Here is a 19,630-nt window from a genome sequence, read left to right as displayed (position 1 = left end):
TATTATGTAAATTGGCTTGAAAATAATTTTTGAGCAGAATAGTGACTGCACGTTGTGCTCCATGACTCCACTTCTTCAAGGGCTAGAGCTTAGCTTTAAAAAGAAAAGAAAAGAAAGAAAGCAGAAATCCAGGTGAATCTGGGTGGGGTAAGCAATCTGGGTGAGATGCTTAAAATCCGGGTGAAACCCAAAATTCTGGGGGGCATGGCAACTCTACCTCAGAGCCATTCAGATCACTCTGAGGAACAATTATTTATATTTTTATTAACTCCGAAGAGCCACACTTCCACTATGTGACTCATTCAGCCACTTGCCTCTCACCTCTAAAAAGACTGGTCTATGAGTGGTTTAATTGGAAGTAAGTCCCATCAACTTCAGAGGGACTCACTTCCAAGAAAGCACACATAGGATGGCAGCTTAACAGTGCAATGGAATGCACATGAGGAGAGCTGGTCTTGTGGTAGCAAGCATGACTTGCCCCCTTAGCTAAGCAGGGTCCACCCTGGTTGCATTTGAATGGGAGACCACATGTGAGCACTGTAAGATATTCCCCTCAGGGGATGGAGCTGCTCTGGGAAGAGCAGAAGCTTTCTAATTCCTTCTCTGGTTTCTCCAAGATAGAGCTGAGAGCGATTCCTGTCTGCAACCTTGGAGAAGCCGCTGCCAGTCTGTGCAGACAATACTGAGCTAGATAGACCAATGGTCTGACTCAGTATACAGAAGCTTCCTATGTTCCTATGTTTTCTTTGAAGTCTCACTGTGTTCACTTGCAGCCTCTGGTCCTCTGCAACTCTCTTGGAAGTAAGTTTCATTAAATATGATGGGGCTTACTTTACAAGTAAATATACATAAGGCTGAACTGTTGGTGTACCAGAGTGCTTGATAATACTCTCAAAATAACCCTGTAAGTCTCTTTTATTTCCTTTTCACAGATGAAGCCTTGATGCAGAGACATAGAGACCACCCAGGTAATAATTTTTTTTAAAGTAGCAGTCATGCAGCATTCTAGAAAACTCAGAGCATTTCCTGTAACTTATCTCTGTAATTCTTGCAACAATCCCACAAGGTAGGTTGGTATCATGATATACCGCAGACAGTGGGGGCTGTCGTGAGAAAATTGTGGCTTGCTTCTCAAACCAATCTGCATGGCCATTTTGGCACAGTGAAGTCACCTTGAGTTTGAATTTCTTTCTTTGGGGGTGGGAGAGGACAGCTGGTCTTGTGAATATTCCAAAAACATGTTGGGTTCATGATTCTTCATCACTGGGTTCAAATTGCTTGCATTTCAGAAGTTTTCCAGAAGATGGTAGACTACATCGGAGCTTTCGGAAGACTGCTGACCTAAGGGGCTCATTTTGAACAATGACTCCTAGGAGTTATTATAGATGGTGGTGCAATACACCAATCCCAGAAGACCGAGGTACAAGGTAGGGGTGTGCAAGCTGGCTCAGCTCAACGGGTTCAGCGTTGAACCGAGCCCGGCTAGAACCAAGCCAGTTCAGAGCTCTACTGGTAAAGGGGAATCTGTTGAGGATTCCCCTTTACCAGTAAAGGGGCAGGCAGTGGGGCTTCCCTTAACCTAGAGGGGGTGGGAGGGGAGTGATTTAGTACTTACTAGTCCTGGTGGCAGCCATGGGGTAGGGGGAGCAGGGGCAGCTCCCACCCACCCCTGCTGACCTCCCCCAGAGTAGCCTGGGCTGCAAGTGGCCCAGTTCGGGCCTCTGCACACATGCAGGGGCCATTTTAGCGACCTCCATGCATGCACAGAGGCCATTTGTGTGATAATGCAGTGCAGATTCGAACCAAACCGGCCTAGCTGGTTTTGTGCACATCCCTAGTGCAAGGCGATAGGCTGCTGTTGCCTGTGGAATTCCATACACCAAGAACCTTCATGCAAGAGATATAAGGGAAGGGAAGCCCACGAGGTTAGGCGGTGCTCCAGTTGTAGCCAAGTAGGCAGCAAAAGTCTCTCACAAAAAGGCTGCCACAGCAACTGGGGAGAGATGAGGCAAGTCATCCCCTTCTGAACTCTCTGATCCTGAGGAACCTCTCTTATAGGAATCCCCTCTCCTTAATAGGACATCAGCTGCCAGACCTTCAGCCTCCCTCAGGGTCAATGCCAGCAAGTTAGAATTGGGTGCAAAGCTGAGACTGCAGTGGTTGCTGGAGATGAGGTGAATCCTCATGTCCCTAATAAGCGTCTCCCTGAGGCTTTAGGACAAAAGGGCTGTCATTAGGTGTACTTAGGGGTGTGGTCCAGCCCTCCCTCCTTTGGCCTGCTAGTGCGCTTCACATGAAGGTCCCCCGATGAGGTAAACCCGTGTTGAAGACCCTTTTGGTGGGTACAGCTCCCTTCTTTCAGCTGTTGCGCAAATGATCTATCCGTACAACGCTCCCCTAGTGATCCAAAGTGGGCCATTCCTTTCTGGTTTCAAAGCCATCTCTATATCTTTCAAGCCCTAAGGCAACAATGCCAACTGAACTTCAGTGTTGTCAAGGTGCGGTTGCCATGGTGCAAATAAAGTTATTCATATTCTACCAGCCTCCTCCTCCTCCTTCTCATGCAAGCTCCAGGCCCAGCATTTCTGAACCGTCTGGAAATGCTGGCACCGATTCCATTCCTCGGCGCTCCCGCGGTGAGCCGGCACGCATGGTAGGCCGCAGCTTCATTATGATGATTGATTCCTTCAGCAGCTCACACACAGTGGGGCCCCAGCTACCAACGAAAATGGGGGCACAGGGAAGGTGATGGAACAGCAGTTTCCGCAAAAGGCTGCTTGGTACCACTTTGTGGGCATGCTCCCCACAAGAGAGGGCCCTGATTTGGCTTGGTAAACGAGGAAGCAAAGACGGACACGGAAGAACAGCAGGGAAGGTCCAGTGTGTGCTTCTCTCTCTCTCTCTCTGCCCCAGGGCAAGTCTGGAAACTTCCATGACAACCAAGGTCAGGGGTGGCAAGAGGCTGGGTCTATGCCTGGGGTGAGGCAAGTCCAGCTTCTGGAAATGATGCCAAGGGTGGAGATGCAGGAAGGCCCATGGTTGTCCTTATGGGTGTGATAATTTGAGGATGACTCTCCATTTGGTAGCAGCACTGCCATTTGGAGACAAAGATGCCACAGGAAAGTGGGAGGGAGGGAGAGAGAAGCAAGACAGATGGGATGGAGTGACTGAATCACAGGTATATATAGGAAGGAGCATGGACAGAAAGAATAGTCGATGGAAAACGTAGATGGGGAAAAAACAAATGAAGAAATAAAAGTGGTATTCTGGATGGATGAAAGGTATCGATTGATGGATGGACAGACTGGATATAGAGAGAATGAATGGGGAACTAATAGAATAGCAGATGTACAGAGTGAATAGGAAGGAAGTGATGGATAGACAGATGAGAATGGATAAATAAACTGGAATAGATGATGGATGGATGGATGGGTGGGTGGGTGGGTGGATGAATGAACAAATAGAGTAGATAATGATTTTTTGAGGTTCCACCTTCCAGGAACACTTTCCACATCAACGTGCCTACTGAGAATACCTTCACCATAGCCTACATTATGCTTGCATAACCAAAGCATAGCCTGCATCTTGCAGAGGATTCTGGGTGTGCACAATTTGTGTGGGGCATTGATCAGCTCTGTTGCTCCCCATGAACTGAGTGTGCAACCCAGAGCACAGCCAACACTCCCCTGCAACTGCAGACTGCGAGAAAATATTGGTGGTGGTGAGCAAGCTCTCTTTTTCCAGGAAGCTTGTCCAGCATCATTGCCGATCTTCTCCTTGAGAAGCCCCTGAGAAGTTGCCAAGGGACCCCACCTACTGCCTAGGGCTCCCCACAAAGCAGAGTTTGAAAACCACTGGAAACAAATGGGGAGAGGGGAGGGAATGGATAGATGGGATGTAGCGATGTGGGTATGGAGAGCAGACTGGATGACTTGATGGCCATTTCTTCCTCTTTGGCCAGATGGATGGATGGATCCAATGAAAAAAAGGGTGAATGGATCAACAGACTTGGAATGATGGATAGATGAGAACATTACATAAGACACTGCCCTGATGGAGCTCCTAGGGCTGGCGGCTCAGAACCCTCTCTGTGGCCTGGAAGTTTAGGAAACAAAAAGAGAGACTCCAAGAGTTATGTGGGATTTTGCCTCACTTCCTTCCCTGCAGACTGTGTCACGTACACTACCACTCACTATGGTTTCTGTTCCTTCTGATGATAGATATACTTGCTCTAAGGCTTTCACAGGAGGAGACTGGATACATGGAACTAGCACATCCAAGCTCCAATGCAGAGGCCACACACAGGTGCCCTGAAGACGGATTAAAGAGTTGCATAGAGCAGGACTGATGGAATGGACTGCGAGATGTGTGGTGGGCTGGGCCACTGTCTTTCAAAATGTGTTCCTAGGAAACCTGAGGTTCCTTACCTTGAGTCCCAGATATTGTGGCTGGGGATGATGGGAGTTGTAGTGCAACAACAGCTGGAGACTCAAGTTTGAGAGCCCCTGCCTTAAGGAGAAGATCACTAAAGATCAAGGGTGGCTCCAGAGAGGGGATGGGGGGGATGCACACCCTCAGACAGAGAGCTTGCCCCCCATTTCTGTTTCAGAAATCTAACATGTGCAACACAGCTCACCCACCCATAAATGTACTAGAGATGTTCACGGACTGGCGCTCAACCGATTCGACGGTGTGGGGGGTTACCTATAAGGAGCAAGGAGAATGCTCATCCCTCTCCCTCATGTTTCCCCCGCTGGTGCTGTCTCCAAAACCACTGGCGCGGGGTGGCAGTGTACCTCCTTGCCACCCTGGTCAGCATCGGACCGGAAGTGGCCAGTGCGCATGCACACATTGCGCACATGCATCGGCCATTTCCGGTCCGACACTGACCAGGGTGGCAAGGAGGTACGCTGCTGCGGTTTTGGAGACAGCACCTGCTGTGGTCCGGATTCTTCTCCAAGTCGAACGTTTTGATCTGCTGCTGGGGAGTCTGGCAGGTGGAGAGGCGCCAGGGCTCAGACAGCACCTTGGCCAGGAACGGAGAGTCCACGCCCAGGTAGCGCGAGACCATGTAGAGGCAGAAGAGGTGCCTGTCGATGCCAGAGCCGTCCATGGCCAGGCGGTACATCAGCTGGTTCTTCTCGGCCGCCTGCTTTGAAGAGCTGCAGGCACTCACTGGGCCCCAGGTTGGAGTTCACCATGCTGCGCACAAAGGCTGTGGACTCGCTGGTGCAGGAGCGGATCGTCTTCGTCCTGCCCTCCCGGAAGAGTCGCAGTTTTGGAGACAGTGCCAGCAGGGGAAATGCGGTGGGGGGGATGAGCACCCTCCCTTCTCCTTAAAGATAATGCCCCCGCTGCTGAACCGGCCTGAACTCTGGACCTCCAAACTAGTCCAGCAGTCCAGAAAGGACCGCTGGACCGGTTCATGCACATCCCTAAAATGCACTTCAATCCTTCTGTGCCCACCCCCTCAACCCCCCCCCCCAATGCCACCGCTGGTAAAGACGGACAAGCTTCCCAGAAGGACTGCTTGGCCAATATCCTCCATTACCCATCTTCCCTGGAAACTACCGTTGAGATTGTGGGCCATGTTTGAGGTGCACTCTCAGTTTATGGCAAAGTTTGATGGGTCTGGATGGTACCCTGTGTGAACGGAGAATGCATCCAATACACTCGGGAATAGTCAGCAACCACACATAAAGGTCTCTCAGCTGATAATCAGTGTGGGAAGGGCTCTCGGAGAGTAGGATGTTTGGACATTGCTGGGTTGGGCTACGGTTGGATCTGCTGAAATGGATATGGGATCAATCGGAGGAGAGCAGTCCATACAGTGTGAGGAATGGGCACGGTGTAAGTAAAGACTGAGCATGTGAGGGCATAGATGAATGTGAATGGTGCAACGGATGGGTGCTTCAAGGGAACTGCCATGGCAAACATTAGAATGCTATCTTTTCCAGCTAAGCACAAGGATAGATTTATTCTGGTTACAACACTAGACATCTTGGGCAGAGACTGTAGTAGATCAAATGGAGGTAGGAGGATGCTTGGGGCACTGAAGGGTGATGGATGAAGGCACACAACAACCTAGAGCGAAGGGCTGTTTAGGGTGCAGGAATTTCACCCTGCCTGATAAAATCCCCTCCCAAGTCCCGCAGTTTTGGCATGTTCAGCAGATTAACATGATTGCATTTTGCCCAGCAGCACCATGAGGACTAGTCACTGCACTCACACCAGGCCTCCATGTCTAACCCCAGACTTACTTGGTGACTCTGGGCTAGTCATGTCTGTCTCAGCCTAATCTGCCTCGCAGGGTTGCTGTGTGTATAAAAATAACCATGTCCACCACTCTGAGCTCCTTGGAGGAAGAGCAGGATAGAAATGTATGTATGTATGTATGTATGAATGAATGAATGAATAGTTCCTCCTACACTGATTTCAAGTCTTTCCCAGGCATCCTCCAAGAAACAAATGGTTGCAGCAGGTCCCCAACCGCCTGTCCCTGTCCCCTGTCCTGTGGCTGGGCTGACTTTAGTCTTATGTGGCTTGCCTTGCTTGAAAACACTAGAACTGTTTGTAGAGAGGAGAGATGCATACTTGAGATCTCTTCAGACATCTTGTGTGAAATAATCCTGACTAAGAACATAAGAAGTGCCTTCCTGGATTGCTCATGGAATCCATCCTTTGCAAGAATCCCAGCAGGCACTAAGTACTCACTGGAAATTGGCCAGCAGACTGCAGTCTCTACCCACCTTCTGCCCATCGCTGCCCTAGCCAACCAATGGCAGAGCCTTAGGCAGTGGATCTGTCACGGCTGCTTCTACCTCCACCTGCACTTTCCCAACAGATAGATGCACAGGCCTTAGTCCAAGGATTCTCAGACTCGGGTTCCCAGATGTGTTGGACTACAACTCCCATCATCCCCTATGGTTGGGGGTTATGGAAGTTGTAGACCAACAACATCTGGGGACCTAGGTTTGAGGACTTCAGCTTTAGGCATTTCAGCTGTCTCCATAGAAGTCTCTCAGGGCCTCTGGGGCTTGAATCCAGGAATGTTGCAGCTTAAGACATGAGACCCAATGAGCCAGTGTGGTGTAGTGGCTAGAGTGCTGGACTAGGACCGGGGAGACCCGAGTTCAAATCCCCATTCAGCCATGAGACTTGCTGGGTGACTCTGGGCCAGTCACTTCTCAGCCTAACCTACTTTACAGGGTTGTTGTTGTGAGGAGAAATCTAAGTATGTAGTACACCGTTCGGGGCTCCTTGGAGGAAGAGCGGGATATAAAATGTAATAAATTAAAAAATAAAATAAATAATACTGGGGGCTCAGGCCTCAGCACCCTCTTCAGTCACAAAAGGGAATAGAGGGCTGCTGTATTGGCTTCTCCGACTGGCAGGCAGTATGACATCTCTGGATTGGCCAAATAGACATGATCTAAATACTAGGAGTCTGGCCTTTGATCCTTGTTTGGTCAGAGTTCTTTTAGAATGACGGATTGGATGAACTTCCAGTAAAAACTGGGAGGTGCCACTGGCCATGATTTTCCATGGACACCAAAAACATAATCAACAATTCACAGAAAATAAGACCTGACCTGGCAAGAGCAGAGCTGGTGGTATCTTTTTATTCTGGGAGGGTCTGTGTGTGTGTGTGTGTGTGTGTGAGTGACACTGCTCTCGATCACAGCTTCATCAAAATCCTGGATTTCTTCCTTGATTTCTATGGGCAGCTCTCACTTCTATCCAGGGAGACATTTTAAAAAGGCGGCTCCAATTTGAACCAGGAAATGGCCTGTTCATAAAATGGAATGCTTCTCTCTGGCATTGCCTTATCTCTGTGTGGTCAACAGAGTGGTAATTCTGCCCGCCCCAGAAAAGGAGAGCAAAGGCCCTGGGTGGGGGAAATTAATGTATCGGATTAATGTATTTTGGCTATAGCTGCCCTTGGTCTAGCCTGGATGGTCTTGTTTCTTTCTAATAATATTTTGGGCATATACCCGTCAACTTGCATATTTTAAACAAACCATGCACACACCTGCAGTAGCCGGTTCAGGAGGGTGCCTTTCTCCCCCTCTCAATTTTCTTCTTCTTGGCAAAATGGGGGGAAAAACACAGGTCAGTTTCCTCTTTCTGACACAGACGTTTGAAAAATCTTCAACATTATGTCAACAATGAAGCGTGCAGCTGGGGCTCAGGGCTGGCTGTCTCCAGTCCCAGCTCAGCTCAGGGAACTGTAGCTCGCCAGCATGAAGGTTTCTCGCCCTGCCAAACTGAGTAATTAAAGCCTCTATCACAGTCTATAAAGATGTGTTCTAGCAACAAGGAGCGGGTAGAGACAAAACTTGAGGCTGATTAAATGCCGGATTTGGGGGGTTAGGGGGATCACTATGTGGCTTAAAACTGCCTCTTTTAAAAAGTCTAAAACCCACATTTTGAAAACCGGCCACAGGAACCTAGGAAGCTGCCTTATCTTATACATACTAAATCAGACCGTTGGTTCCTCTAGCTCACTAGTATCTACACTGATTGGCAGCGGTGCTCCAGGATTTCCGTCTTTCCCAGCCCTACCTGGGGATGCCAAGGATTGAACCTGGGACCTTCTGCGGGCAAAGCAGGCGCTCTGCCTCTGAGCTACAGCCCCACCCCTGAATGAAAATAACCTTTATCCCCTTGCCATGAAACACTTACATAGGGACATAGGGAGTCAGACCATTGGTCAGACCCAGGGGCGGAGCCAATATTGAGTTCAAAGAGAGTGAGTTCAAACTGAGTACAAGATTGAGTTCAAAGAACCCGGGCCGCAGCCAACCAGGGGCCACGCCTGGCATCCCAGCCACACCCCCTGCACCTGATATCAGACTCAGGGGGCGTGGCCTTGCTCCCAAAGGGGGCCGCACAGCCCCCTTTGGGAGCATATTCTGGGCCGGCCAGTGGTGCAGCCCCGTTTGGGAGAGAAGCCACTGCCCCTGCGTCTGATGTCAGACGCAGGAGCCGTGGCGGGGGGTCCACTGGCAGGAGGAAACTGGCTGGCTTCCTCTGCCAGTAGTCAGACCATTGCTCCATCTAGCTCAGTATTGTCTACACCGACTGGCAGCGGCTTCTTCAGGCTTGCAGGCAGGGATCTCTCTCAGCCCTATCTTGGAGATGCTGCCAGGGAGGGAACTTGGAACCTAGATGTTCTTCCCAGAGCGGCTCCATCCCCTGAGGGGAATATCTTACAGTGCTCACACTTCTAGTCTCCCATTCATATGCAACCAGGGCAGACCCTGCTTAGCTAAGGAGACAAGTCATGCTTGCTGCCACCTGAGCAGCTCTCCAGAGGGAAAGAGTGCCAGTGATGAGACTAAAGAACCCCTGCTAACTGGGCAAAGAGGCACCTTTTAATGTGGTGATTCTCTTTCTTTAGCAGGGGGAGAGTAACTGGCCCTATCCACCCCCAGCACAGTATCTCCAGTGACTGTTGCTGGTGTCTATCTTATGTTTCTTTTAGATTGTGAGCCCTTTGGGGACAGGGATCCATCTTATTTATTTATCATTTCTCTGTGCGAACCGCCCTGAGCCATTTTTGGAAAGGCGGTATAGAAATCGAATTAATAATAATATTAATAAAGAAGATGGGGATTTTTAATGCTGCATTTGCACCTGCCTTTTCAAACAACAGCCGCATACTTCAGTCCCTATTTATTTTAGTGGTAAAGAACTTCCCATCTATACAGTTTCCACTGTCCCTTCAGCAGGGAGTATGCTATTGCTTCCTTCTGCTTTGCCCTCCATGTGGAAAGCAATGGTAGTGGTTATCTCATCCACCTTTGCAATACATAACAGAGGACTCTGCCATCAAATTGCATTCTACTCATGCACTTCTGTGCAGGAGAACAGAACTAGTGACAATTTAATCTCGAACCAGTGTAGAGCTGGAGAAGGTGTTCTGACTGAAACCTGGAGAGCCAAAACAGAGAAGACTGGATGGATCGGTGGTCTAAGCAAGCTTCAGAGGACTCTAGCTCAGTGGTAGAATGCCTGCTTTGCAAGCAGAAAGTCTCAGGTTCAGTCCCTGGCATCTCAGGCTGGGAGAACCACAGGCAATACTGACCAGTATAAGAGAGCTGTTTGTATTCCTAACCAGTCTGACTGGTCCTTCAAGCACCGTAGGAAACACGAGCAAACTACTGCTGGATCTCGAAATAGCAATTTAACACGGAACAGTTGCAAGCCCTATCACAGCAGGAATGCACAGCAAGCAGCAAAGCAGCGTTGTCATTGCAGTGCAAATGTACATCTCTCGACTCAGAGGAGGAACCTCTGTCTTTTGCCTAGGCATTCTTCAATACTGGCAGCTATTATAGAGTATGAGCTGCGTGCTCTAAATGCTAGTTTGTGTACATTCAGCAGAATCAAGTAATAAACCCTTTCCTGCATTGTGCTGCTGCAGGTGGGCATTGCATTGATGTTCTGTACTGAAAGCAGGGATTTCCCCTCCTGCAAGCTGAAGTGGTACAGTCTGGGAAAGAGCTTTAGCACCTGATCTCAGTGAATGTATAAACTGGATCTCTCTTTTATGGGGGATCAATAATGCTTTCATTCTTTAGAGCTGTGGAAATGCAATGTGTGCAAGATGACCGTTTAAATTTTAATTATTTTGTACATTTAGACATGCTATGTCTCTTTGTTCTTCTAGTAAACTAACCACTCTGTGACCCATATGCCATGCAACATGCATGGTGTGAGGTTGTGAGCATGCCATTGCACAACTGACCCACATGCCATTGCATGTGATAGTGCAGTGGGTTTACACAAGTGTAACCCTATTTGAAATAATGGGATTGCTCTTGTGAAAGGCACTTTGCACAATTGTAGTAGTATAAGAGAGAAGTTGCACAACTGCGTGCTTGCAACCTCGCACATTGTGTGGCATAATGAGGACCACTGAATACAGCAATTAAGCTGCAGATAACTCTGTGATGTCTCTGTATAATATAAAATCCTAGTGCTTTTCGGTGATGCTGTCAAAAAAGGATAAAGGAAGTTCCTTTTTGTGGTAAAGGCTTTGTTGTGTGGAACTGCAGTATTTTTTTTAATGGAACATTCCTGTTTTTTGGTTGTTGTTTTTTAAGGAACACTTCTATCAGAAGATACTTGCAGTGAACAGTTAGCTCTCTGTCTCTTTCCAAAAGAATGTGAATTCCCCAAGGTCCCTTTAAAAAAAAATCTTAGTATCCCCCTAGTGGCCAATGAGCCCAAGTGCAGGAGTCTTTTAAGCCTGCAGAGCTCTTAAGAACATATAAGATCAGCCCTGCTGGATCAAGTCCAAGGCCCACCTGATCCAGCATCCTGTTTCACACAGTGGCCCATCAGATGCCACTGGAAGCCTGCAGGCCGGAGTTGAGGGCATGCCCTCTCTTCTGCTGTCATCTCCCTGCAACTGGTATTCAGAGGTCTCCTGCCTTTGAGGCTGGAGGTGGCCTATAGCCCTCAGACTAGTAGCCGTTGATAGACCTCTCCTCCATGAAGTTATCCAGACCCCTCTTAAAACCATCCAGGATGTTGGCTGTCACATTTTGTGGCAGAGAATTCCACAAGTTGATTATGCATTTTGTGAAGAAGTACTTTTGTTTGTTGGCCCTAAATTTCCCGGCAATCAATTTCATGGGGTGACCCCTGGTTCTAGTGCTATGTGAGAGGGAGAAGACGTTCTCTCTATCCACTTTCTCCACACCATGCATGATTTTATAGACCTCTATCATGTCTCCCTGCAGTCTTCTTTTTTCTAAACTAAAAAGACCCAGGTTTTGCAGCTTTGCCTCCTAAGGAAGGTGCTCTAGGTCCCTGATTAACTTGGTTGCCCTCTTCTGCACCTTTTCCAGTTCTATAATGTCCTTCTTTAGATGTGGTGACCAGAATTGTACGCAGTACTCCAAGTGTGGCTGCACCACAGTTTTGTATAAGGACATTATAATATTAGCAGTTTTATTTTTAATCCCCTTCATAAAGATCCCAAGCATGGAATGGGCCTCTTTCACAGCCGCCGCACATTGACTCAACACTTTCAATGGGTGCAAATCTGGCCACCTCACTGCTTACCCCAACTTCTAGATAATTTATGAATAAATTAAAACACACAGGTCCTAGTTCAGATCCCAGAGGGACCTCACTTCCTACTTCCCTCCATTGTGAAAACTGTCCATTTATACCTACCCTCAGTTTCCTATCCTTCAACCAGTTCCCAATCCACATATGTACTTGTCCCCTTATCCCATGACTGCTAAGTTTTTTCAAGTGTCTTTGATGAACTTTGTGGAAAGCTTTTTGGAAGTCCATGTCAACAGGATCACCTTTATCCACACACCTGTTGACACTCTCAAAGAACTCCAAAAGGTTTGTGAGGCAAGATTTACCTTTGCAGAAGCCATGCTGGTTCTCTCCCAGCAGGGCCTGTTCTTCTATGTGCTTAACCATTTTATCCTTGAGAATGCTTTCCATCAATTTGCCTGGAACAGACGTTAAGCTAAGCAGCCTGTAATTTCCCGGATCAACCCTGGATCCCTTGTTGGAGGGGATCTTAAAACAAGAGTTCTGGTACTCACCCCCACCAGGCTAAAATTGCCAACTTTTTACAGATTCTGCTCTGGTGCCCTCAGCAGCATCATGAAATGCAGAAATTTAGCAACTGGAGTTTTCCCCAACATGGAGATAAATTAATTGGGGAAAGTGATTTACCTGTGTATGACAAGCTGCCATTAAAGGAACAGGAGCAGAGCCAGTGAAAAGTTGGCAATCTACTTCCAGACAAGAGTCATCAACATTTTTTACACATTTCACTAGCTATGCCTTTTAAAAACAGCTTGTTCTGCACATATTAGCAGGTGATAATACTCATTTCCATATCATGTAGCATTTCACCAGCTGGTTTTCCAACTTAAATGCCTGTTAAATGCACAGTAGCAGGCAAGGGTATTTTTCTGGTCAGCTGGCATCCCATTGCAGACTGATTTTTCTAGTGTGGAGGATCCAGAAAAATATTCTGGTATGAGTGCATTTGGAAATAAACTATTTTACTCTTTTGTTTTACACAGGGCAGTAATATCTTTATTTGGTCTGGGAGCAGATAATTTCAATCTCGATTAAAAGCTTGTGCTACAATAAATTTGCTAGTCTTTAAATTGCCATAGAACTCCTTGCTGTAACAGACTGATATAGTTTCCCCTCCGGAAACTTGATTAGGATACCCTAAATAGATTTTTTAAATTGCCCGATTTTGACTGCCAGCTGTTCAGTAACCTTTCCCATGTTTTTTTTTTAAAGTGGGTCCCCTCCCCGCAAGAAATCAATAGGACTTATTTCCAAAGGACTGCATCTCTAACATTGGTGGTATATCATCACTGTAGTATATTGGATAACCTGCAGAGGAGCTAAGGTTTTGCAAGGCATTCTGCTTTGATCTTGCAGCTCAGCTCATACAAGAAGACATTGGGGCTATTCTCACGATCAGGCAAAATCGGGCTAGGGGAGCCTAGCCCGATTTTGCCTGATCATGTAAACCACTGGGCTCGCAGGCGAGCTCAGTGGCTTACTAGCAACTAGCCCGCTTTTTTAGCCCTCCCTGAAGCCCAGGTTTGCGGAGCAAGCGCTCCGCAAACCCGGGCTTCCCGATCATGAGTAGCTGTGGTGTGGCTCCATGCCGTGGCTACTCATGAGTAGATCCCCAGAGGGGAGGCGAAAAACCGCCTCCCAGCTCCGGGGGTCTCCCCAGTATGCCCTGCGCACTCGTGCAAGGCATAGTGGAGCTTCCGGGGGCCGTGCGGCCCCTGAGCTCCCCAGTCCCCGCCAGCTCTGTCACGAGCTGGCTATCGTGTGGGCGGCCGATCTGGCCGCCCAGGGCTCCCTCCCTGATCATGAGCTCCTGAAACTGATCGTGAGACCCAGCTCATTATCTTTGCCTTCTCCTAACAGCCAATGAGCCACCTAATGGCGCAACAGGGAAATGACTTGAGTAGCAAGCCAGAGGTTGCCGGTTCAAATCCCCGCTGGTATGTTTCCCAGACTATGGGAAACTCCTGTATCGGGCAGCAGCAATATAGGAAGGTGCTGAAAGGCATCATCTCATAATGTGTGTGAGATGGCAATGGGAAACCCCTCCTGCATTCTACCAAAGACAACCACAGGGCTTTGTGGTTGCCAGGAGTCGACACCAGCTCTACAGCACACTTTACCTTTAACAGCCAATGAAATTGCAGCGGTGGGGGTGGGGTGGAGAAGCAACTCAGTGGAGAAGAAAAGCACCTGGAGGTTTTACAGACAGGGCTCCCCCTCCTAATCCAATCCTGATTGGAGTGTGCCAGTCCACAAATTCACTGGATTTAATCCAACCTCCCTGCAGGTTATCAGGGAGCAGGACAGACAGGACAAATTCTCTCCCAATGGAGGCTGCAAATTCTGGCTTAGCCCAAGTTATGTCCGGGGTAAAAACAAACAAACTATTTCTAAGCAGCTTTTGAAAAAACTCCAGGGTTTCTGCTTTCTCTCAAGGTGTTGATGGAGGTGCTGATGGCTATGTGAATGGTCCATCTAATCCCTCAAATTAAAATGCCTCAAATCTGCTGAGAAGCAGATTCGCTCTTCAGATACCCGGAGGCATAGAGCCATGCGTGAAACACCTCCTGGTAAGGCTTTAGATCACTACTGGCAACCAATTTGATCTCAAAGTAGACAGTCTAGGACAGAGCATAGGGATGGGAAACCACATCTCTACCAGCAGCACAACCAACTGAAACAGAAAAATACTTCAGATGGGGGAGATAAAGAGCAGGAAAATAGTTGAGGTTCAAGGCAGTGTCCCCCCCCCCCTTTTTTTTTTTTTGAGGAGGCTGGTTAGGTCTAAAACTCAACATTATTGTTAGAAATATATAGGCAGGTCAGGATATGCTGACCTGTGGGTCGGCTCAATCCTATGGATTGCTAGCTGGCCATTACTGCTTTAAGGAAATGGATTAGAGCAGGGTTTCTTAACCTTGGGCCCCCAGATGTTTTTGGACTACAACTCCCATCATCCTCAGCCACAAAGGCTATATCTGGGGATGATGGGAGTTGTAGTCCAGCAACATCTGGGGGGCCAAGGTTAAGAAACCCTGGACTAGAGCAAAAGGTAGCTAGAATAGATCTAAGAGAGCTGGAGAGCAGGGCTGGTCTTGTGGTAGTGGGCATGAATTGGCTAAGCAGGGATTTCCTGCATTGGTTTGCATTTGGATGGGGGGCTACATGTGAGCGCTGTCTGCTGTAAGATATCCTGCTTAGGAGATGGGGTCGTAGCTCAGTGGTAGTGCATTTGCAAGCAGAAAGCCTCAGGTTCCCTCCCTGGCATCTCCATGTAGGGCTGGGAGAGACTCCTGCCTGAAACCTTGGAGAGCCGCTGCCAGTCAGAGTAGGCAATACTGCGCTAGACAGACCAATAGTCTGACTCAGTAGAAGGCAGCTCCCTATGTTCCTAAGAGCACTTTGGAGAGCGGGATCAGCCATCACACGTCTCAGCTCAGGGAAGCCATATTCTGCTCTGAGGTTTCTGCTGTCCATAAATTATGCACATGAGGCACATTTGCTTATTTTGCATTGCATAATTTGCTCTGCTTCTGCCAGCCTTAGGGAGGGACCAAAGGCCACACAGCAGGGCATGGAAATCCCACCTCCCGACCATGGGGAATCTTGCAGAGCCCCCATCCTGATTCTACATAGCATTTCTCATGTGCTTTGTTTCAACCTTATTCTTACATCCGGGCTTTCTAAACAGTGGGGTTGGCATTCATTCAGACACCCAATGCCATGTCTTCACAGTGCAACTGCAAAGTATCCACAGCCCCGAGAATGGCTTCTCCTTCACTAGTGGAGTAGAGCTGCAAGCTGGCTGAAGTTTCCCTTTGGTGCCAGAAACATCTGTGGCACACACGGGTTTAAAATGCGGTGGCTCTGATGGAAACAAGCAGGTGTTTGTAAATAAACAGGAGAAGGGGTGTGTGTGGAGCCTTTATTTCTTACCTCCCAGTTGCAAATGCAAACAGGTGTGCCGAAAGATTACGGGAGACCCCTGGCAGATAGCTGGTGGAGTTCAGTGCACTCCCTTTGGTGCCCGCACCTGAGGAATGAATGGATGGTTTCCAAGTCAAGGCAGAGAATTAGCTGTGACCAGGGAACCACAGCCGTCTTGGAGGTGCTTGTGTCTTTGACAGCTGTGTGATGGCAGAAGTGCAACAGGTGCAGGTTGTTTCCTAGCTCAGAGCTGCATTTTTGAGCTAAATCGGCCAGCGCTGCATTTGCTTTCAAAGGCAAATCCTTTTAAAAGGCACTGCGAATGCAGCACTGGCAGATTTAGCTCAAAAATGGGGCCCCATGGCCCCATTTGGGAGCCAAATCATGCCCCCCGCATCTGACATCAGATCAGATGCAGGGGGCGTTTCTGGGACTCAAGGCGTGGCAGCCCGAGTTCTTTGAACCCATCTACTCAATGGTGGCTCCGCTCCCATCTATTAGTCTTGAAGGTGCCACAGAACATACTGTGGTGTTTGGGGTTAATCCATTCCTTGATCCAGACCAGCTTTTGAGCGGCGCTGCAGTTACTTGTATTCCAGTCTTGGAAAAGAGGTGGGGCCAACAAACAGCCAGTAGCAAGCACACTGAAGGCAGATTGCACTGGCTTCTCTGTACATAATATCTATCTCATTAAACCATTAATATTCCTGATTCAACTCCACTGTCTTGTCGTTGCCGACCACAATTTAAGAGCGTGTCTTCTTCACTTAGAGCCCCACGTAGTGGTCATCTGAGGAGGTCCGTCTCCAGTTACCACCAACTCATTTGGTGGCTACACAGAGACGGGCCTTCTTGGTTGCTGCCCCGAGATTGTGGAATGCGCTCCCTGCCGAGATATGATCCTCCCCTTCTCCGGCAATTTTCAAAAAAACACCTGAAAACCCATTTTTTCACCCAAGCTTTCTCAGCTTCCTAAATTTTTAGGTTTTAATTTCTGGTTTATTTTTAAATTGTTAAATTGTTTTTAGTTTTTGTATATGTTTTTAACTTGTTTTATGCTACTGTGAACCACCCAGAGATGAACGTTTGGGGCAGTGTACAAAATAAATAAATAAATAAATAAATAAATAAATAAATAAATAAATAAATAAATAAATAAATAAATACTCTTTCCTCTGGATTCTGCGCAAAGCATTGTTTTTGCTATTGCTAGATTCTGCCAGGCCACACCCACAGCCTGCCAAATTCTGCAAATCTTTGCCTTTGAGTTACTAGATTTTGCCCTGACTGCCCCCTGAGTCCCACCAGTGTCTTTCAGGCTCCAGCCTTGACTCCACCTAACCTGACCCCACCCTCTCACCCCAGACTCTTGGGATTACAGCAGGGCTGCACAACTTGGGCCTTCCCGCCAACTCCCATCATCCTTGGCCACCATGGCCAATAGTCAGGGATGTTGGGAGTTGTAGTCCAACATCTGCAAGAGGGCTGTAGTTGTGCAACCCTGGGCTTCAGGGTCTAAGGCGCGTGCAAACAGGTGCACCTCTCCTCATTTTCCTGATTGCAGCCCCCATGCCTCTCATTCCATACAAGTGCATGGAGCGATAGTAACCTTTCACTTAAATGGTGACAAGAAAGGGAGGTCTCAGCAACTGGCCAGGGAGAAACCTAAGCAGGGAGAATACAGTGCATCGTTTGCCTCAGGCCCCATTCTCCCATTGATGAGGACATTATTATCTTCCAGCCAGGGGCATAACAAGGTTGGAGTGGGCCCTGGGACAAGAAGTGAAGATGGGCACCTTCTTCTTTGGAGAGGTGAGCAAAAGTAAAGCTGTCAGTCAGCTGGCTGGCCTCCTTTCCCTCAGGGGCTAAGGGACTTTTGTCCTTCTGTATTCCATTATAGTCATGCCCCTGCTTCCAGCTCTACAACCAGATACCAGATACTGTAAGACTGCGGACAAGAGGTGACATTAGTTTTCAAACAAACATATTAACAAAATAATTGAGCTGGGTCTGCCTAGGACTACATTTATTCTAAGAAGACTGATGGAAATTGAAGTCAGATTTGAGCCAGGGCTTTGCCTCAAGAGGCAAAAGGGACAAAAGGCAACCAGTTCCCCTGGCTCAATCATACCAGGCCCTGGTGTGTACCATATGCAGGGAGTATCCGCACTGTAGATTCAGTTGCAGAGTGAAAACTCCAGATGACAATCTCAAGCTAGCTAGCCAAGCCACGTATTAGAAGGTTAAGCAAAGCAAAACAAGACAAATCTACAAGGCCCCTGGCAAAAATTAGCTTTCTGTCTCCAAATCTGGCAAGTAACAGACAGAGAGCAAGATGGCGCTTATTGGGTTACTCCAAGGACGTGTTATTGGATGCAGCTCAAGGATTCTGCTGCGGAATATGTAAAAGGCTATACTTTTTGCTCACCACCGAGTAAACTCAGGAAGTGAAGATGTACTTCAGGATGAGGGCTACAGTTCTGCACACACTTGCTGAGGAAGAATTCCTATTGAACTAAGTGAGACTGACTTCTGAGTAAATATGTATAGGGTTGGGCTGCATGGAGTGATTGGTTGGAGGATGGTTGATGGATTCCAGAACTTGATCTTACAAGTGTGCCTTCTGTGTCCAATGTATTTGCAGCGTTATATTAGTGGGTGGGGAGACAGATTCCTGTCTCCAAGGAGCCTACATGCCAAATTTAAATGAGGGAAAGGCAAGAGAACCAAGGGAACAGAAAATGAATGTCCAAACAAATGCAGTTACATGTAATTAGGCCCCCACCGCAAGGGTGACTCCAGAGGGGGGCCCAAGGGTGAGCAAGTGCCCTCCGAAACAAGTAGTCTGTCCCTTGTCTGCCACCCCACCCCCCGCCCACCCCTCCATTTCTGGTTCAAAGATTTAATATGGGCTCACAGCTTCTCTCCCCATAAATGTGCCCCCCCCCTTTTCTGGTGCAACTACTGTTTTCCCCCCAAGGGATGGGTGGGTGGGTAGAAGGAGTGGTGCCCTGGCACTTCTTGGAAATTAAGCATGGGAGTGAAAAGCTGGACGGACAGACAGCGGCAAGTGGAGCCAGACACTCCCTCCAAACACTAGACTTGTCCTTTTCTGACTTTTAACTTTGGATGGGCTTGGTCAGTAGCTAGCTTAAGAAGCAAGGAGTTGCAGGCACTGTTCCCTCTAACAGGGATTCCCAGATATTGTTGACCACAACTCCCAAAATCCCCAGCCAAAGGCCACTGCAGCTGGGGATGCTGGGAGTTGTAGTCCACAACATCTGGGAATCCCTGTTAGAGGGAACACTGGTTGTGGGGTGAGCTGGGGCAAGAGTCCTTCCCTCCCTCTCCTCAGGGCTACCTGCTGGCAAATCCAGTTCCTGCGCTACCGCCTCCCTCCATACCCCTGTTGGCCTCTGGGCTGGTAACTGGGGGTGGGGAGAAGCAGGTTACTATCTTCAGGGGAACAGATTGGGCTATCTTGACCTGCGGAGCCACCACTGACACTGGTGGGGGAAGTGGGCAATTCTGCCAAGCTCGGTCCTCTTAAGATTCTGACTGCCACCAAGCCAGCTGTCATCTCTAGGAAGGGCCCAGTGGCAGAAGCAGCCCTGAC

At 48.3% G+C, this 19,630-nt stretch overlaps 1 long non-coding RNA gene and 1 pseudogene across 1 annotated transcript; one reads left to right on the top strand and one right to left on the bottom strand.

Moving 5' to 3' along the window:
• Positions 1–653: 653 nt before the first annotated feature.
• On the top strand, positions 654–1,498 carry LOC128332152 (uncharacterized). Its single transcript, XR_008310579.1, has 3 exons — positions 654–801; positions 933–968; positions 1,290–1,498. It is a non-coding gene; the product is annotated as an uncharacterized LOC128332152 (long non-coding RNA).
• Positions 1,499–2,559: 1,061 nt separating this feature from the next.
• LOC128331313 (carnitine O-palmitoyltransferase 1, liver isoform-like) lies at positions 2,560–5,279 on the bottom strand (annotated as a pseudogene).
• Positions 5,280–19,630: the final 14,351 nt, after the last annotated feature.

The sequence above is a fragment of the Hemicordylus capensis genome, chromosome 6 (genome assembly GCF_027244095.1).
Source record: "Hemicordylus capensis ecotype Gifberg chromosome 6, rHemCap1.1.pri, whole genome shotgun sequence".
In the NCBI taxonomy this organism is placed as follows: domain Eukaryota; kingdom Metazoa; phylum Chordata; class Lepidosauria; order Squamata; family Cordylidae; genus Hemicordylus; species Hemicordylus capensis.
Note: the sequence above shows the minus strand (reverse complement) of the source record. Positions and strands in the feature narration are given on the sequence as shown.